The sequence below is a fragment of the Ambystoma mexicanum genome, chromosome 3q (assembly GCF_040938575.1).
Source record: "Ambystoma mexicanum isolate Mex_15411 chromosome 3q, UKY_AmexF1_1, whole genome shotgun sequence".
NCBI classification, from domain to species: domain Eukaryota; kingdom Metazoa; phylum Chordata; class Amphibia; order Caudata; family Ambystomatidae; genus Ambystoma; species Ambystoma mexicanum.
In genome coordinates, this window is record NC_090926.1 from 1,250,871,693 (window position 1) to 1,250,889,492 (window position 17,800).

At 48.3% G+C, this 17,800-nt stretch overlaps 1 protein-coding gene across 6 annotated transcripts in view; it reads left to right on the forward strand.

Annotated features, from left to right (window-relative positions):
• DOCK6 (dedicator of cytokinesis 6) overlaps positions 1–17,800 on the forward strand; it is a 1,219,180-nt gene that overhangs the window by 1,040,393 nt on the left and 160,987 nt on the right. The gene's annotated exons all lie outside the window — the stretch shown is intronic.

Sequence of the window (17,800 nt, forward strand, 5' to 3'; positions counted from 1 at the left end):
GCACCTGTTTGGAGGAGACTTTCATTGAGAGGACTTGTTTAGAGAACTCTTCATGTGATATGGGCGAGAAGGAGGAGAGTAGGAGGGAAAGGGGAAGCCTGAGAGTGGGTGAGGGAGGAGAGTGAGGACAGGATGTCGTGAGTTTTGGTTGTGAAGTGGGAGGCCAGTGCAGTTGGACAGGGACGGTAGAGGAGAAGTGGAGACTGCAGTGGGATTGGCAAGTTCCTTGCAGATTTTGAACAGTTCAGCTGTGTTGTTACTAGCCCCAGAGATGCAGGTTTGGATGTGGGCCCTCTTCTTCGAGCGGGTGGAAAGTCCGTATTGCCTTTGGAGATGGCGACGGCCGGTCTGTCAGTGGATGTGCTTAAAACCTGCCACTTACGTTCAGCAACTCTTCATGCAGATCCTTATGACAGGGGCCAACATGTCCAGGGTGTTGTAGATGGAGAGGTAAAGGTTAGCAAAGTCTGTGTCTGTGTGAGTCAGTGGCTGGAGTGGGAGGGGGGAATGAAAGTGACAGCAAAAGCAGCAACTGACTTGCTTCATCAGTCAAATGGCAGAGAAGGAGACTGGCAGTGCAGGCAGAGGCTTAGCCGGGGGCCCCAATAGATCCAGGTAAGAGGACAGGAGAGCATGCTCATACCAGGAAAGAGGTTTGGAGATGGGGATGTCAGCTGAGATGAGAGCATCCAAGGTGTGTCTGGCTCCCATTCTGTAAGAAAGAGGGAGACTGGACCAGGGTCCTGTAGATGGTGGCAAGAGTCAGCGAGAGGATTGGAGAGACACCAAGTCTGCAGACGAGGCATTTGAACTAAGAGTAGGACTGATTGGGTCTGATAGTAGCAAGGACCCAAGCAGGGAAAATCAGGGCCACTCTGCCTCCAGACGGTTTAGGCCTGGGCTTAGAGAGGAGCTTGTAGCTCTCAGGGAGTACAGTGTCTAAAACAGTGACAGAGCTGGCAGCGAACCACGTCTCGGTGAGTGCAAGGACATCAAAGTCAAAGTCTTCGTTGAGGTGACAGATGTCAGAGGAGTGTTTAATGGCAGAGCGAGAGTTCATGGTAGCTAAGTGAAGCTGGATGTGGTACACCCGGCAGTGGTGGTGAAGGGGCCAGGGGGGTGGCAGGAGGAGGAGTGGCAGGAGAATGGAGGAGGGTGGGCTGAGAGCCCTGGGCCATGCCAGTCCCATTCTGGTAGACATTATTGATGCACTTAGAGGATGTGACAAGAGTACTTCCCATCTGGTTCCACCATTAATTGGCCAAGAACAGAAAGGGGCGAGGACTGAGATCATCTGTGGAGTCCATAGGTCCGGAGAGGGATCGACAAAGAGGAAGTCAGTGACAGTCTGCCTGGAAGAAGCACGGACGTAGGTCTCGGCGATGTTCTAGGTCAAAAGACCTTTTTTTAAAAAAAAAAAATGATTTAGAAAGTCTGCTCCGAGAACGCTCAGAGCGGTCCTTCTAAATCTTAACAGTCATCATGCCCCTGCTGCACACGAGTGCGCGCAGAGGCTGACAGGCTGACCCAAATGGGCAAGGGGAGGACTGGTTACAGGTAAGTGTGTGTTTGCGTGTGTGTGTGTGCGTGTATGAAAGAGGACAGTGTTTGTGGTGGGGAGGGAGTTGGGAGAAGGAGTGTGTTTGCGTGCAGAGCCGTGTTATTCACCCAGTGTTTTGCATGTAATGTGTCCAAACACCTAAGCATGACGAGTCCTATAAACGGCTATGATGTGAAGCAGTCATGTTGCCATATGGTCTCCGTATTGTGAAGGGTCAGTAATGCGAGGCGGACAACTGCTTGTAGATTTCTCAAAATAGTCAATTCTATGAAAGAAAGAATAATAAAATAATACCCCATTTGCCCTACTCTACAGAGGAATTCCTTACCTTGTCTAAAGGCTAAGGGAACATTCACAAGCATGGGTATACTGGCCCTCACTCTTAACAACCAATATACAAAGAAAATGGTATAGCAGCACAATATAATAAACAATATGTACACAATATCATTATGGCCGTCTTTATCCTGGGTAAGATCAAGTCCTGTAACTACTGTAATTACTGTCTCTGAATGTACCTGGTTTCTGTAACAGCGCCTTGATGCCTACGCGCTTGGTGTGCTTTGTAGATGAAAAAATAAGTAAATCCCTTCCATGGGCTTTAAAGTCACTTAACAATGTTCAACAAAAGAAAATAAAGATTTCAAACCGGTTCTTGAAAGTTCAAAGTCAAAACGAAGTTTATCAAACAGAAATTCACTGGTAGCAACTGTTTCTCTGTGGATGAAAAGGATCCCCTTCCAACTTCCAGAAAGGAAATATCACCAATGGTAATCCTGCTTCTGATGATTGATTGTCTCTGCTTCTTCTAGATACATTGCCACCGTTCAAAAGACAGTGTGATATTCCTCAAATGTCAGTCATATACAATTCTGTACGACGACTTCTCTTACAACTTTACATTTGGTATATTTGTCTGGATGTTTTCTCTGTGTTGCTGCTTCTATATCCAGCAACCACACTTCCACTGTTGGTACTATGCAAATAGTCACCTTTGTCCCACAGTACATTACTGCTTCAGCCACTTCAATGTGACATCTGCTGATAACTTCATATGCCGCCACAGTTTAAGTCTAACTACTACTGCTTCAGTATTTGTGAATTGTTAGGTAGACTTTAACCAGTCACTCATCCTCTTCAGTTAAGCAAGGCACTCTTCTTTTTAATGGCTTTCTTAAAAGTGGCAGCTTCTTTGTCTCTTCAGTCTGTCTAACTACCACAAGAACAGCCTGCCTCTGCTCACAAGACTCTTTCCCTTCTAGCTTCAGCAGTCTGTTGCACTACAGCTTGTCTTCTACTTCAGGGTATTCTTCACAAGCATTGGTTTCCCCTTCCCCAGCTTTGTGTCACCCTTTACAACAGGCATCAGATCAAGTAATTACCCAGGAGCTTATGTGCCACTCTCTCAGCTTTAGGTTACAATGGGGTACTTGCTTCTTATGTTCGCGTATAATGGTAAAGAATGAAGTTCAGACTTCTTTCTGGATTTGTAATTAGACACACAAAATCTCCTTTTGTTACAGTTTTCACTCTGCTACTTGTAACTCGTGTGTGTAGATATATATATTTCTGATGCTTGTGAATATGCTTAGAATCACATGCTGTGCATATAGGCCGACATCTAGTGGTAATCGCAGAGTATTGCATCTTGTCTTTCGAGAATCAAAAGGGGACGTCGACATGGGCGTGATTGTAACACTATCCCTAAAATGACGTGTAGTGTACAGAAAATCCCTCGCGCGTTGTGGTCCCTCAGATTATATTTTTCCCGCCCAGCTAGCTGGTCGCATTATGCAAAGCTCGCAAATTGCAAAGTTCTAATTTATTATCAAACACTGTTGGTCATTTAATATTTGTCCATCCTTCATCAACGACTACTCCTGAACCAACGCTGAAGACGTCTGCAGAATTCAGCGGCTGGTGCTTCGGTCGACGCTGTCGACTCCGTGGGCTTGGCCCTCCGGCCAGGCCTATACAGTAGGGAGAGTGGGGCCCTGGTGTTTGATTCTTGTAGAATGCATTTCCTTTCCCCTCTCTTTCCCCTTCTGGTCTTACTGTCGCTTTTAACCTGAGCTATGAACATGACTCCTTTTAAATGTTGTCCTTCTTGCAACAGCAAATACCCATGGAAAGACACTCACAGAAGGTGTAGCAAGTGTCTACCACGTGAACGTGACGACCAATACTGCAAGTCTTACCAACTTTTAAGTCCTAAGACAATAAAAGATCGGCGGACGAAGCGGTGGCCGGCTTACACCATGCAGCAGGCCGAGAGTAGTTCCCCCGTCGGCAAAGGCGCTTCGAGTGACGAGGATCTAAGTGTCGGCCATGGCTCTGATGCAGAGACCTTTGACCTCTCTGCGGAACATGCATGTTCTGATGTGTCCGGCCCTGGCTGGCAGCGCACCGGCTCTGCTATGGGGAGTCAACACCCTGGCCACCTCTACCACAAGCAGATTACCTTAAATCATTCTCTTCAATTTTTGAAGATGCAGAGGAGTCCTCTGAGGAAGAAAGACCCTTTGGGTTGCAATATGAGGCACCATCAGTGCCTGATGAACTTATATCGGAGGACTCTCGCATAAAGAATTTACAAGAATGTCTTCATGAAGCTAGTGGTACTGATACCTCTCCTGAGATTGATTTGGAAAGGCAGACCCTGGAGACCATGCAGGGGTAACATAAAGACAGAGAATGACAAGGGTTATGAAATATATGGGATGGTCGAGACGCACACCTTTTTGAAAGGGACGCTCTCACAGATATATTACACAAAGGGCCACAGGAGGACCCAATTGTCCCTTTCCATCAGACTTTGCAAAGGAGAGTGGCTTCCAATTGGGAAACACCAGAGGTTATTCCAGCTGTGAATACAATACTAACAGCCAAATACAGAGCCTCTAGTTCGGGCCCTTTTTACGTCTCTAAGCACCTGACACCAGAAAGACTGGTAGTGCAAGCAGCCACTTCCTCAGGTAGACAAAATACCTATCCTACGATACCACAGGAAAGAGATGATAAACGTTATGACGCCATGGCCAAGAATGTTTTCTCGACCGGCAGTATGGCTTTAAAATCTGCCAATGCTATGTGCACACTAGCGAGATTTACCCATATCCTTTGGGAGTGCATTTCTATGGCGGCTGACCATATCCCTGAGGGGAAGGAACGAGACAGTTTCCTTAACATTGTCAAGGATGGGAAAGACGCAATGTGTGAATCCCTCCCGACTGGTCTCGGCTCTGTCAGTATCAGCAGAGCCATGGCGGCTAGCACAGTGATTCGCAGATTTGCTTGGTTGCGAAAGTCAGGATTTTCCCCAGACATACAATCCAAGCTTCTCAACATGCCCTTTGACGGCACGCATTTATTTGGAAATAAAGCTGATGACAGTTTGGAGAAGATGCAAACTTACAAGGCAGCGGCCAAATCCCTTGGAGCTGCAATAAGGCAAACTCCAAACTGCCCCAGATGTGCTCCCTAGAGGGGTAGGTCCTTTCGCTATTATTCCGCATTCGGAAGGGGCAGAGGACAGCCAGCTCAAAGAGGACATAACATTCCCCTATGGTGGACGGGGAAATGTAGTAAGACCGCAACATCAGCGGTTGCCTTACCTTCAGCCACTGCGTCAGCCGCTCCAAAACCTCTCTGAGGTCTTCGTACACAAGACTGCAGTAGGAGGCAGGTTGCCACAGCATCTGACAGAATGGCAGGCTATTACTTCAGATGCTTGGGCATTGGAAACAGTTGTCCAAGGTTACTGCCTACCTTACCTGCAAAAACCTCAGTCATCCACCGGAGGAACAACTCTTTGAAGATTCCAGATCCGCTCCTTACGGAGGAGATTTTAACCCTGCTGGAGAAAGGTGCTATAGAACCAGTACCTGTAGCGGAAAGGAACATGGGTTGGTACTATTTTCTGATTCCAAAGCAGGACACAGGATTGAGACCCATCTTGGACTTGGGGAAGTTCAAGATGGTAACTCTTTCTTAGATCTTTTAGGCCCTCCAGCTTCAGGATTCAATGTTATCATTGGACCTTCAGGATACTTACGTTCATGTGCCGATCCACCACAAGCACAGACAGTACCTGAGGTTCGCCGTTGGCAGTTCTCATCAGTTTCGAGTTCTGCCATTTGGGCTGACGTCCGCCTCAAGGGTTTTCACCAAGCTAATGGCGGGTGTGGCAGCGAGTCTCAGGAGAGGGGGGGATTCACGTCTACCCCTACCTAGACGATTGGCTAATCGGGGCCAGTTCCCCGGAACAGGCACTGGAACATCTCAGCTCCATCTGTCACTCCCTCCACAGGCTGGGCTTCTCCCTCCACTTCAAGAAGTCCCACATGACACCATCACAAAGACTCCAGTTCATCGGAGCAGTCCTGGATGCATGCCTGGGAAACGCCTCGCCACCAGAGGTGAGGGCTCAACACATTGTGCAGATGGTGACAAAATTCCAGAATGCCCAACATCTACCAGCCTTCGATTTTCTGAGATTGCTCGGTCTCATGGCATCATGCATTTTTCTGGTGCCAGAGGCTCGCCTGAGAATAAGATCTCTCCAATGGGCTTTCAGCACCCAGTGGTCACAATTCTCAAGAAGGATGTCAGATCATTTACAAATCCCAAACAGAGTCTCGCTGGACCTTCAGTGGTGGGCCTGTCGGGAGAACATATTGAAAGGAGAACCTTTTTGGCAACAATGGCCGAAGATAACTGTAGTGACGGACGCCTCACTCACGGGGTGGGGATCCCATACCAACGATTTTGCCATCAGCGGTCATTGGTCTACATCGGGGTCCAAACTGCATATCAACCTTTTAGAGCTGAGGGCAATCAGACTAGCGCTGAAGGCCTTTCTGCCCTCTGTACGGGGAAAGAATGTCCTGATAATGACGGACAACACAGTGGCTATGTGCTACCTCAACCAGAGAGGTGGTGTAGGGTCATTACCACTGTGCAGACAGGCAATGCAGCTCTGGTTCTGGGCAATACAAGAAGGAATCTCTCTGTCGGCAGTTCAGCTAGCCGCAGAGAAGAACATGACGGCAGACGCTCTGAGCAGGCAGGGCACAGTCTCCCAAGAGTGGGAACTAGCTCGGGAAGTCTTTCAGGAGATCTTCACCCTTAGGGGAACCCCTCAAGTGGATGTGTTCAGGACCATGGCCAACAAGGAAGTGCGAACTGTACTGCTCAAGGGAATTTCCCCCAAGAGGAGCTCTAGGAGACGCGTTCGTGGTGGAATTAAAAATGTCCACTGCTGTATGCGTTTCCTTCAGTCCCTGTGATTCCCCACATAATCAGGAGGTTGAGAAGGTTCAAGAAATCCATGATCCTAATTGCCCTGGACAAGGCCAGGAGGACGTGGTACCCAGACTTGACCCTAGACGTGCACTGAGCTTTTACATCTCCAGATTGGCAAAATTGCGACAGAAGGACCAGGTATTCGTGGGCTATTCAGGTCACAAATTGGGAATGGCCATGACAAAGCAAACTATCCCCAGATGGATTATATTAACTATATCGGAATGTTACAGACTGGCAGGTAAAGACCCTCCAGAACATCTAAGAGCTCATTTGACCAGGGGTGTTGAATCTTCATCTGCGTTGCAGAGGGGAGTTTGTTAAAGAATATATGTGCAGCTGCCACATGGTAGTCTGTGCACCCCTTTGCTAAATACTACAGTTTAGACGCCTCCATGGGCCAAGATTCTGCTTTTGGAAAAGCAGTGTTGCACTGTGTGCATACATAACCACATTAATTTCTACTCCCTCCTCCAAATTATGTAAACTGCTTTGGGAGTGTATCAAAGATGAGGAATACGTGGGAGGGCACAATCCATTCGAAGAACAAGTTACTTACCCATGGTAATGTTCTTTCGACTGGATGTTCCCTCCACGTATTCCTTATCGCCCCTCGTAACCTACCCTGCAGTAGAATTTCCCTTGCAGTTGCAGTCTACCCGCTCTCAGGGGGAGTAATCGTCAAATACAAGGTAAAGCTCCACTCATCAAAATGGAACCAACGGGCGCTGCGCGTGCTAAATATATACCTGCGGTGACATCGACAGGGAGGCCCCTGAGAGACATTGAGTCGACAGGCATCGACGCACAGCTCGCCCTGCTGACGTTTTATTCCGAGGCAGCAAACTGGATATTGGAAATATCAAAGATAAGGAATACGTGGGAGGAACATCCAGTCGAAAGAACATTACCGTGGGTAAGTAACTTGTTCTTCTGCAGCTTGTGAATCTGCTTAGATCACATACTATACATGCTAAGCATAGCCCGACATCTGGTGGTAGCCGCCGAGTATTACATTTTTTGTTATGAAACTCTTAAAAGGGACTTTGACAGGGCATGCCAGTAATACTATCCCTAGTGTGGCGTCTACTGTACCCCCATGGTCCTTCATGCGTCGAGGTCCCTCAGATTGTTTTTTTCAGCCACCTTAGTTGGACGCATATTGCAGAGTTCCTTCTTGGCTGACGCCATTACTTAATAAAAAGTTAAACTTAGTATTTCTTTCTGTCTTTTCGACAACTGTTTACCTCAAGATCTCCGGCAATGGCTTCAAGGACCATCCGTCGACGACAGTGACTCGCGTCTCGACTGATCTTTTGCCTACGGCCTTCCAAGGCCTCATCGGGCCTCGGCCCTGCACAGTAGGGAGAGCGGGGGAGGTTCTTATTTTAGTCTCACTAAGAGAATATTTCCCTTTTCTGCCATTTATTTCACCAGGCTACCATCCTTATACACGATGGAAAACACTCCTTTTAAATTCTCTCCTTCTTGTAACAGGAAGTTTCCCTGGAAGGATTTCCACCGAGTGTGTAACCTTTGCCTCCCTAGGGATTAAGCTGAAAAACAGTGCAAGTCTTGCAAACTGTTCAGGCCAAAAACTATAAAAGGACCGCAAGACTAAATGCTGGGCCCATCACACCATGCAGGCGATGGCAGTATCTGCATCCTAAGTGATACTGAGGGCGATCGGGATCCTTCGGATTCCTGCGTGCGAGCCCCCGACCCCAGCAAGCAGGCCGGTTCTGCTACGGGGACAACACCTGCCAGCTCAAGCACTATCAATCCACACCTCACCAAGCACATCCCCCATGGCTGAAAGGCGACCACGTCGCCCGATAAGCCGTGCAAAGTGTCGAGGGGAAGGTCCCAGCATTCCCTGTCCTCTGGGACATCGCGGTCGCAATCACCACACGACAGGCCCCATTAACAGACGTTAAAGTCAGTTTCCGACAACGGGCCTCATTACGAGTCGGGCGGTAGGGGATACCGGGCACCGGTAAGGAGACCGGTGCCGGTAATCCCCTACTGCCCGATTCCGAGGTCCCCTAACGGATACCGCTAGGGACGTTTGGTCGGACCACACGTCTCTTACGGGTCCCGTTAGGGGACCAGGCCGCTAATAACGGGCCTGCCATTAGCAGGTCCGTAAATGGCGCCTTCCCCATTCCCATTGAGCCCTATGGGGGCTCAAATGGGAATGGGGAATGGTTGGTGCAATGGGGACTTACCGGTCCCGCCAGGGTCGGACTAGACCGGTAAGTCCCCATTGCACCACACCGGACTCAGTCCCGTTATTGGTGGCAGTCATGGCGCAAATAGCGCCATGACTACCACCAATCTCGTAATGAGGCCCAACATCTAAATTTGGGAAGACCTCGGGTTCCGGCGATCGGGCGTCGTAAGATGTGTCAACGGCTTCAGGGAAAAAGCTCAAAGTTAAGCGAGTTAATTAAGAAACACGTTCCTTACACCCTACTAAAGGCCAGAAAGTCAAAAAAGCATAAATCTATGTTCTGATGTTTGTTAATCTGCTTAGAATAGTGTTAGACACACCTTGTCGATGTCCCCTTTTTGACTACGAAAAACAAAATGCAATACTCCGCAGTGAACACTGGATGTCGGACTATGCACAGCATGTGAATCTAAGCAGATACAACCATCAGAAATGCTTTTACGGTAAGTAATGCATTGTCATTCCCCAGGCTACAAAGTCACAGTCTATTAGGTAGGGATTACATTACCCCTGTAGGCACTCTTTCAGGGGCGATGCATCATAAGAAGACTCCTGTCTCAGAACCTCCACCTACACCTGCCCAACCTACTGCTACCCCCTCTGTGTTGCCAAGCTCCTCCCAATTGATCCCTGAACAATTCGATAGCGTCATGAGTAGAATGTTCAGTTTCATAAACCTCTTTGACGAACAATCCAAACGGCTCCAAAACCTTCAGGGGCCCCCACAGTGCAGGGCAGCAAGCTCTCAAGCCGCAGCCAAAAAAGCCTGCCTGGACACCCCGCAGGCTAACACCTCATCATAACAGGACCTAGGTCAAGACACTTATTGAACACCCAAGGCTCACAGGACCCTGGCTCATATACAGACCCAGAGGACCAATGAGACACAGGAGACTTAGATCAATAGATCAATATTATGATGATGAAGATGACATATACATCATCCAATCCCCAGACCATACCGACCCACCGGTGGCTGACTCTCCGGTAGACAACCAACTGCAATTCCTAAAGGCTACAGAGTACTTCAAAATAGATATCCAGGAAGCCCAGTACGATAAAGACTTTGTGGAGGACATACTTGGGGATAGTAAATCTGCAGCACAGTTTATCCCCTTACTTCAATCAGTTCAGAGGCGTATTCAGCCCTCTCCGTTTACCCCCAATCTGACACGGGCAGTCAACCCGCGCATCAAAAAGATGTTTAGACCTGCCACCTCAATCCCCTTATACATCAGGGGGCAGCTAATGCCCGACTCGCTAGTGGTCACCACCACAAGAAAGAGCAGAAACCCTTCTGACCTCTGCCGAAGCACAATACACCACCCCCCCCCCCTGCCCTGACAAGGAGAGTAAAAGGATCTACACTCTGGGCAGGAAAGCAGCTTCCTCTGCTGCCTATCAAACTAGGATAGCTAATAATGCCATGCTGTTTGCCAGCTAAAATTGGGACTTGATCGCACAACAAATAGCCTCTGTCCCAGAGCACCTAAAACACAGCTCTCTCTCTCCCCATCGCTGAGGGGAAACAGGTAGCAAGCTGTATCTTTAAAAATAACCTGTACGCAGCAGACAACGCAGGAAGATTCGTGGCTGAAGGCACACTGATCAAACGCCACGCATGGCTCTGTCAATCGGGATTCAAGCTGGAAACCCAGGCTACCCTCTTAAACCTGCCCATTGAGCCCAATGCTTTATTTGGCAAAGCAGTTGAGGATGCACTTAAAAGCACAAAGGACGACTATGGTACCCTCAAATCCCTGTCTCAGCTCACTAACAACCCCTTTAAGCAGAGACAAGGCTCTAACTCACGCCGGTTTAGAGGAAAGAACTCCCAGTGGTCCTCCAACTACAATCGGGGTGAGCAAAGTTCATCCTGGGGTTCTTCTCAAGGACAGTCCTCCTAACAGGGTTTTCAAAGAGGCCGAAGAAGATCTAGAAGAAGGGGCAGATCCTCCACCGCAAGAGGGGTTCAGACCCTCCTAAACAATGACCACCCACTAAAGATTCCCTCCCATGCCACTTCAGTACGAGGTGGTATTTCACACTTTGCCCACCGTGGCGGGGGGATATTGTATAGAGCTGATTCAAACACCAGCCAACCACCCTCCAAGACAGAGGCAGTCTTCACGGGAAAAACAACGCATCCTGTTAGAAGAGGTGCAGGCGCCGCTTCCAAAGGACACCATAGAAATCGTCCCCGCAAACAAGGTAAAGGATATTTAATCAATGTACTCCCTTGTTCCAAAGAAAGACCTAACAATGCGCCCTGTCCTACACCTGCGCCCTGCAAATACGTATGTCAAGCCACAAACATTCTGCATGACAACGCTACAGGAAGTAATCCCAATGTTAAAACAGGAGGACTCTAAGGGGCTGATTCATAGAATTATTTGCGCCGAAAAACAGGGATATGTGCAGCATTCTGCCCGCAAATCCCCATTTGTTATACAGGGATTTGCGAGCAGAATGGCGCACAAATCCCTGTTTTTCACCGCAAATAATTCCATGAATTAGCCCCTTTATGGCAACCTTGGACATGAAAGATGCATACGTGCATATTTCAAGGTTCCCAGCGCACCGAAAATTCCAGCCCTTCAAAATAGCAAACCAACACTACCAATTCAAGGTGCTACCCTTCGGCATAGCCTCCGCTCCAAGGGTATTTACCAAGGTACGAGCGGTATTGGCAGTGCACCTACGCAGAGAATCAATCCCAGTGTATCCTCATCTGGACGACTGGCTGATAACCGGGTAAACCCCCCAAATTTGCAAGCAAAATACCCAGAGAACAATCAATGGCCTGTTCCAATTGGGATTCTCACTCAACGAGAACAAATCGTCTCGTTCCAAGCAAGACAACACAGTTCTTAGGAGCTTTCATAAAGACAGAAGAGGGTCTAGTCTTTCCATCAAACAAACAAGTGCATAACATACTGCTGCAAATACCTCAGTATCTAGCCGGTCGTCAAATAACAGTACGCAAAGCTATGCGCTTGCTCGGGATGATGGCATCATGCATTTTACTGGTTCCACACGCATGGCTGCGCATGCACCCAGTGCAAAAGTGGTTAACCAAACAGTGGTCTCAGGCAAGCTGTCAGTAGGACGATCTAGTGGTCGTTTCGCTAACCCTAGTTCAAGCGCTACGCTGGTGGACAAAGAAAAACCTGTTAGAGGGAAAACCCTTTCTCAACCCTGTAGTGTAATTGTCACAACAGACGCATCACTCACTGGGTGGGGAGCCCATTACCTACACCACACAGCACATGGCCTGTGGACACAGATCACAGCCCAAAATCACATAAACCTGTTGGAACTGCTGGTAGTGCTCAAGGCACTGCAAGCTTTCCAAGTGCACCTGTCAGGTCAGACAGTACAAGTCCTCACGGACAGCTCCACTGCCATGTTTTACATAAACATGAAGATGGCACACACTCTCCAAGTCTGTCCAGCCTAGCACAAAACATGTGGCAGTGGGCACTCAAGCAGGGCATGTTCCGAACGTCGCAACATTTTGCAGGGGAACTCAATTGTCTGGCAGACTCATTAAGCAGACATCCTCTACCTGAAGAGCACGAGTGGCAGCTCAACAGAAACATCTTAAACAATATCTTCTCCCTATGGGGTTACCCCCCTTTAGACTTGTTCACCACAAGCCAAAACACACAATGCCCAGACTTTCCATCCAGGTTTCCCCAACACTGACCCAAGGGGAACGCCCTGTGGATGAACTGGTCAGGGAAATTTGCTCACACTTTCCCCCTCAACACTGCTACTGAGCAGGTAAGTGAACAAGATGCACCAGGAACAAGTGACACTCATCCTAGTTGCTCCTATGTGGGCGAGACAACCCTGGTTTCCACATCTGCACAACTGGCGATGTGCGATCCAATCAAACTCCTGTGCCACTACAACATGTTCACGCAGCACAGGGGGACAAAGTTCCACCCACACCCTCAGCCTATGAACTTAGCAGCTTGGCTTCTGAAGTCAAAGGTGTAGGTGTATGAAATCAAGGAGGCATGAAAACCAAACACCTGACACTGTTATTTTAAGTGGAAAATGTTTGTAATATGGTGCCAGTCAGAAAATGTAAACCCAATGGGGAATGTACTCCATCTCACATTCTTCATTACATGCTCCACTTACTAGACTCCGGGCTAGTATTCAACTCCATCAAGGTTCACATAGCGGCTCTATCCGCGTACACCACTTCTCAACGCAAGGTGTCCTGGTGGAAAGTCCCTTGCATTAAGGCATTCATGGAAGGAGTAAAGAGACTTTACCCCCCCATTTCAAACCCACCCTTCAGGATGGTACCTAAATGTGGTGGAAGAGTCAGTGAATTACAAGCTTTGTCAGTGCAAGACCCTTTCTTTGTTATCCGCAAAGACAAGTCGGTACTAAGAACACACCCCAGGTTCTCACCTAAGTTCATATCTAAGCACCATGTCAACAAGTCCATTGAACTACCAGCTTTCTTTCAAAACCCTTCAAACTCAGCTTAGAAAAAAACTCCATGCACTAGATGTAAGGAGGGCGGTCCTTTACTATGTCAACAAGACAAGACCGCTACAGAAAACAGACCAACTGTTTTGTCTCCATGGCACATGACATCTCCAGATGGATAGTGAAGTGCATACAACTCTGCTACTGTCTATCAAACAAGACTCTGCCTTTCACACCACGAGCTCACTCTACCAGGGGTACAGGAGCTATTCTGGCATTTATTGCAAACGTCCCGCTGGACGCCATTTACAAAGGAGCAACATGGAGCTCCATACATACGTTTACTCAGCACTACTGCATTGAGACACATTCTAAAGCAGATTCACAGGTGGGCCAAGCATTGCTAAAACATCTATTTGCCACTGTACCTTCTCACAACCCACCACCTTCTTCAGACACTACTCTGTAATCTATGCATAGCATGTGATCTAAGCAGATCCACAAGCCTCAGAAGGGATACATTACTCACCTTTATCGTATTTCTGATGCTTGTATCTGCTTAGATTCTCATGCGGACCACCCTTCCTCCCCTGTGGAGTAGAAGGTGCATAGAGGTTTCTCGGGCTTTATCTACTGTCATCTGCTTTGTTACATCTGTACTCACGCTACACTTCATGCTACCTAATGTCAGAAACAAAACCATCGAAGGGACCTCGATCCGTGAAGGACCATGGGTACAGTAGACTTCTCACTAGGCATAGTATTATTGGCATGCCGTGTCCACGTCCCTTTTCGAGTTTCAAAAACAAAAAATGTAATACTCTGACTACCACTAGACGTCGACCTATGTATAGCATGTGAATCTAAACAGATAAAAGCATCAGAAATGTGATTACGGTGAGTAATGTATCCCATATATGAGGTTCAGTATTCGCTTATGTTTAGGAAGCGTTCTCTTAGCTTAATTCAAGACACACAACGGCTTTGTTATACAGCAAACTTTCTTAGAAACACCAACAATGGGTTTCAAGTGCTTTTGTTTCTCTCGCGAATAGTGATCTTCAACCTTATATGCAAGTGCTACAGTTCCATTGATGGGAAGACTTCTGCTATAATGAACAATTTTTCCTCACATTACAGCTATCTGCAAGGCCTGCGCAGTGTACCTAAACACTGCACTTCACTCACCAGCTTCAATGACTCTGGTTTTGCAGTTTGTGCTACTTCTCCGACTTTCTCCACTTCTTCTACTACTTCTGGCTTGATGGGGACCCACACCCCTCTCCAGCACAGGTTTCTTCGGTCCGGCCACTGGCTTTGGGAGTTCCCTTTTCTCCTGAGACCCTCAGTTGGCCTTCTGCTTCTGGCCCTGGTCTACTGCACTTCCCGGGCTCTGCAATGACTGCAAAACGGCTCACATGGGGAAAACTCGGCCTCCTGCACGTTTTCCACTGCGCCGCCTCTGCAATTGAGTTTGACAGAAAAGGGTAATGGCTCAAAATGTCGCCCTCACAATTACGACAGCCAAAAATGCCTACTTTTTATTTTTTAGACCCCCTCCCTTTACACCACATATATATGTACGGGTGGTATAAGATACAATTCTAATATGAGTGGGTTGTGGGGGGTCTCCCCAGCATATATATATATGTGGTGTAAAGGGGGTTAAAACATTTTCTTTTTAAAAAGTCAGCATTTTCGGCCGTCGTAATTATGACGGTCGCAGTGATCACATAGATCCATAGAAAAGCACTCTCTCATAGCTTACAGGTGAAATCTGCTTTTTCCATGCTCCGGTATCCCTTCTATTCTGCACTTTCTCGTGATTTGCTAGCCTCATGCTTCTCCACTACTGCTACTACTACAACAGTCAGCCTTCCAGTCCTCATTCCTGAACCTTCAACTACTCCTTTCCTGCTGGAGCCGTTTATGCTTCACGGGTTTGACAATAGGCTTCAGGTGTGAGCCATTCGCTTCAATTGCCTGACTCCTGCAATGGCTACTTGGCTAAGCTGCCTGACTACTACGTCTGCATGCCTCTTCAGCCCTCTCCTTCGTCTCAGTCCCTCTAGGATTCTGAAACTTTTTGTTTGACAAAAGTTGGGTTGTTCAACTTCTCCATTTTTTTAAAAGGTAGATGTTATTCTCTTAATACTTTTAACAGAGGGGCTGTGAGCTTTAACTTTTCCAGAGGAGGTTGGTGTGAAGAAGACCGCATTTCCATCATCCTTTATCTTGCACCTTTGGGACTGAGGAGGGTATTTAGCTTGGGACAGCAATAAGGTTCTTGCTTTTGATATAATGTGCTCTAAATGTATGAGTCCACAACCTTAGATCTTCTATAAGGTTGAGGGACATTACAATGACAATAAGCGATTAACCTCCATTGGTACAGTGGTCAGTCTCTCTGTCAGAGGAAAAATACTGACTTATCCCATCTAAGTCCCTCACCACTCTGGGCCGTGTCTCCTCTCAGGTGATCCTCCCGCAGTACACCACTCCCAGGGTCAGGATCAAAAGCGTCTGCCCTCACCTGGACACCTGGCAGGAGACTTTAGGCAGGGTTTCAGTGAGGGATCCATAGGTTTCTTCACATTATCTAGACAAAATAGAACAATACCTGCCAAATGTTGTGCCTTAGGTGGAAGTATCTGCGAGTAGGATTGCAGTATCTGGAAAATAGCATGAGTACTTGGGCATGTGATGTGGTGAGTTCCTTAGCAGATAATGTTCTCTTTTGGCTAATAGTTGCATGCTGAATGGGTAGCTAGCTAATGTGCAATGGGCTGGTTTGGGAAATGGGACAATGCCATGTGACTAGTTTGAAACCCTAGTGCCACTGAGTAGGCCCGTCTTCACTCTGAGGGCAAAGAATCGAGTAACGTCAGTGGGTAATAATAACACTGATAATTACAGAGCTTAGAAGTGGTCCATCTAAATGAAGCTCTATAAAAATCACCCAATTTTAATTATTTGAGGCAAGTGCAGTGCCAACATATTGAAATGCTTTGTAAATGCTAGTTGCTGTAGGCAAAAGGTAGGCAAAAGCTGGCCATTTGTGTGAATATGTAGCAAGGATGTGAGTTCTGTACTGTATGTGGACATACTCTTATGGCTCGTCCCCTTTCCTCCATACTGCATGGGCGTCCCTTCCAAGGGACGGGAGACTGAACCTTTTTCAGCAGATAAAACCTTCTTCCCCTTTAAATTTAGAGGCGCGTGAGGGTTGCGACCCTAGGAGCATGCGCTGCCCTGACTCTGCCCTCTGGCGCCACACCTCAGTCCCCTTTTCCACGTCAACGTGAACGGGCCGAATTCACCAGCGCTCCTGGGTTGGCTTTGTCCTTGTAATTCCACGTACGGGCACTTCTTTGTCTTTTTATCATTCAGGTACTCGTTCCTCAGGTGTCACGCTCCTCCCCGGCACATGTCTACTTCTACAGGGTTTAGTCAGGTGTCCATCCTGTGACAGGCTCTTCCTGACCCCCACGCCCTTTGCCTACAGTATCTTGGCCCTGACCATGGCTGGCAAGCTTGTACCGCGTGCAACGCGCTTTCCTCGAGGTCTCTGAAGAACAGACTGGACAGGTGGAGGTAGCTCTTCCACATATTGCCTCCAGAGCACCTAAAGGACTTCGTCTATCATCGATCCAAGCCCAAGGTAGGGCCGCTCTTTTCCAGCGCACCCCGCAAGGGAGACTCCTTCCCAAGGACTCGCCCGCACGGGAGGGACCGCTCAGGTCCTTGTATCAGCACAAGTACCGAGGCTGAATCAGCTACCGGCCGCCAGGCCGAGGGATCAGTAGATCCTCCCGGTAACAGTGCTGAGGGACCGGAACCGGTTCTTTTACCGGGTCTTCACCTGAGGGGCTATGCCCTAGGGGGCACCTTTATGCAGTTCTACCAACAGATCCGCTGAGGGCGTAACGCCTACCGGGCCTGAGGAACAGGGTAGGCCCCATGATCCACACTAAGTCCAGGACAGGGCAGGGCCCAGTGAGCCGAGCAACACGATGCAGGAACGTGGAAGGCAGCTCGACAAAATGGCTGCTGCGCCAGAAAATCCAGACATCCGGCCGACGCCCCTCCAGGGAAGGCAGGTGGAGGACCATGTGTCGAGGTGGGACTGGTGTAAACCGGCTATGTTCCCTACAACTTACCCTTCCTTTGCGCAAGGCAGGTTCCCGCAGCGTCCATACGGGCAGGGCATGCAACGGCTCGAGCAGCCGCCTGCTACCCCGTCGTCCTCT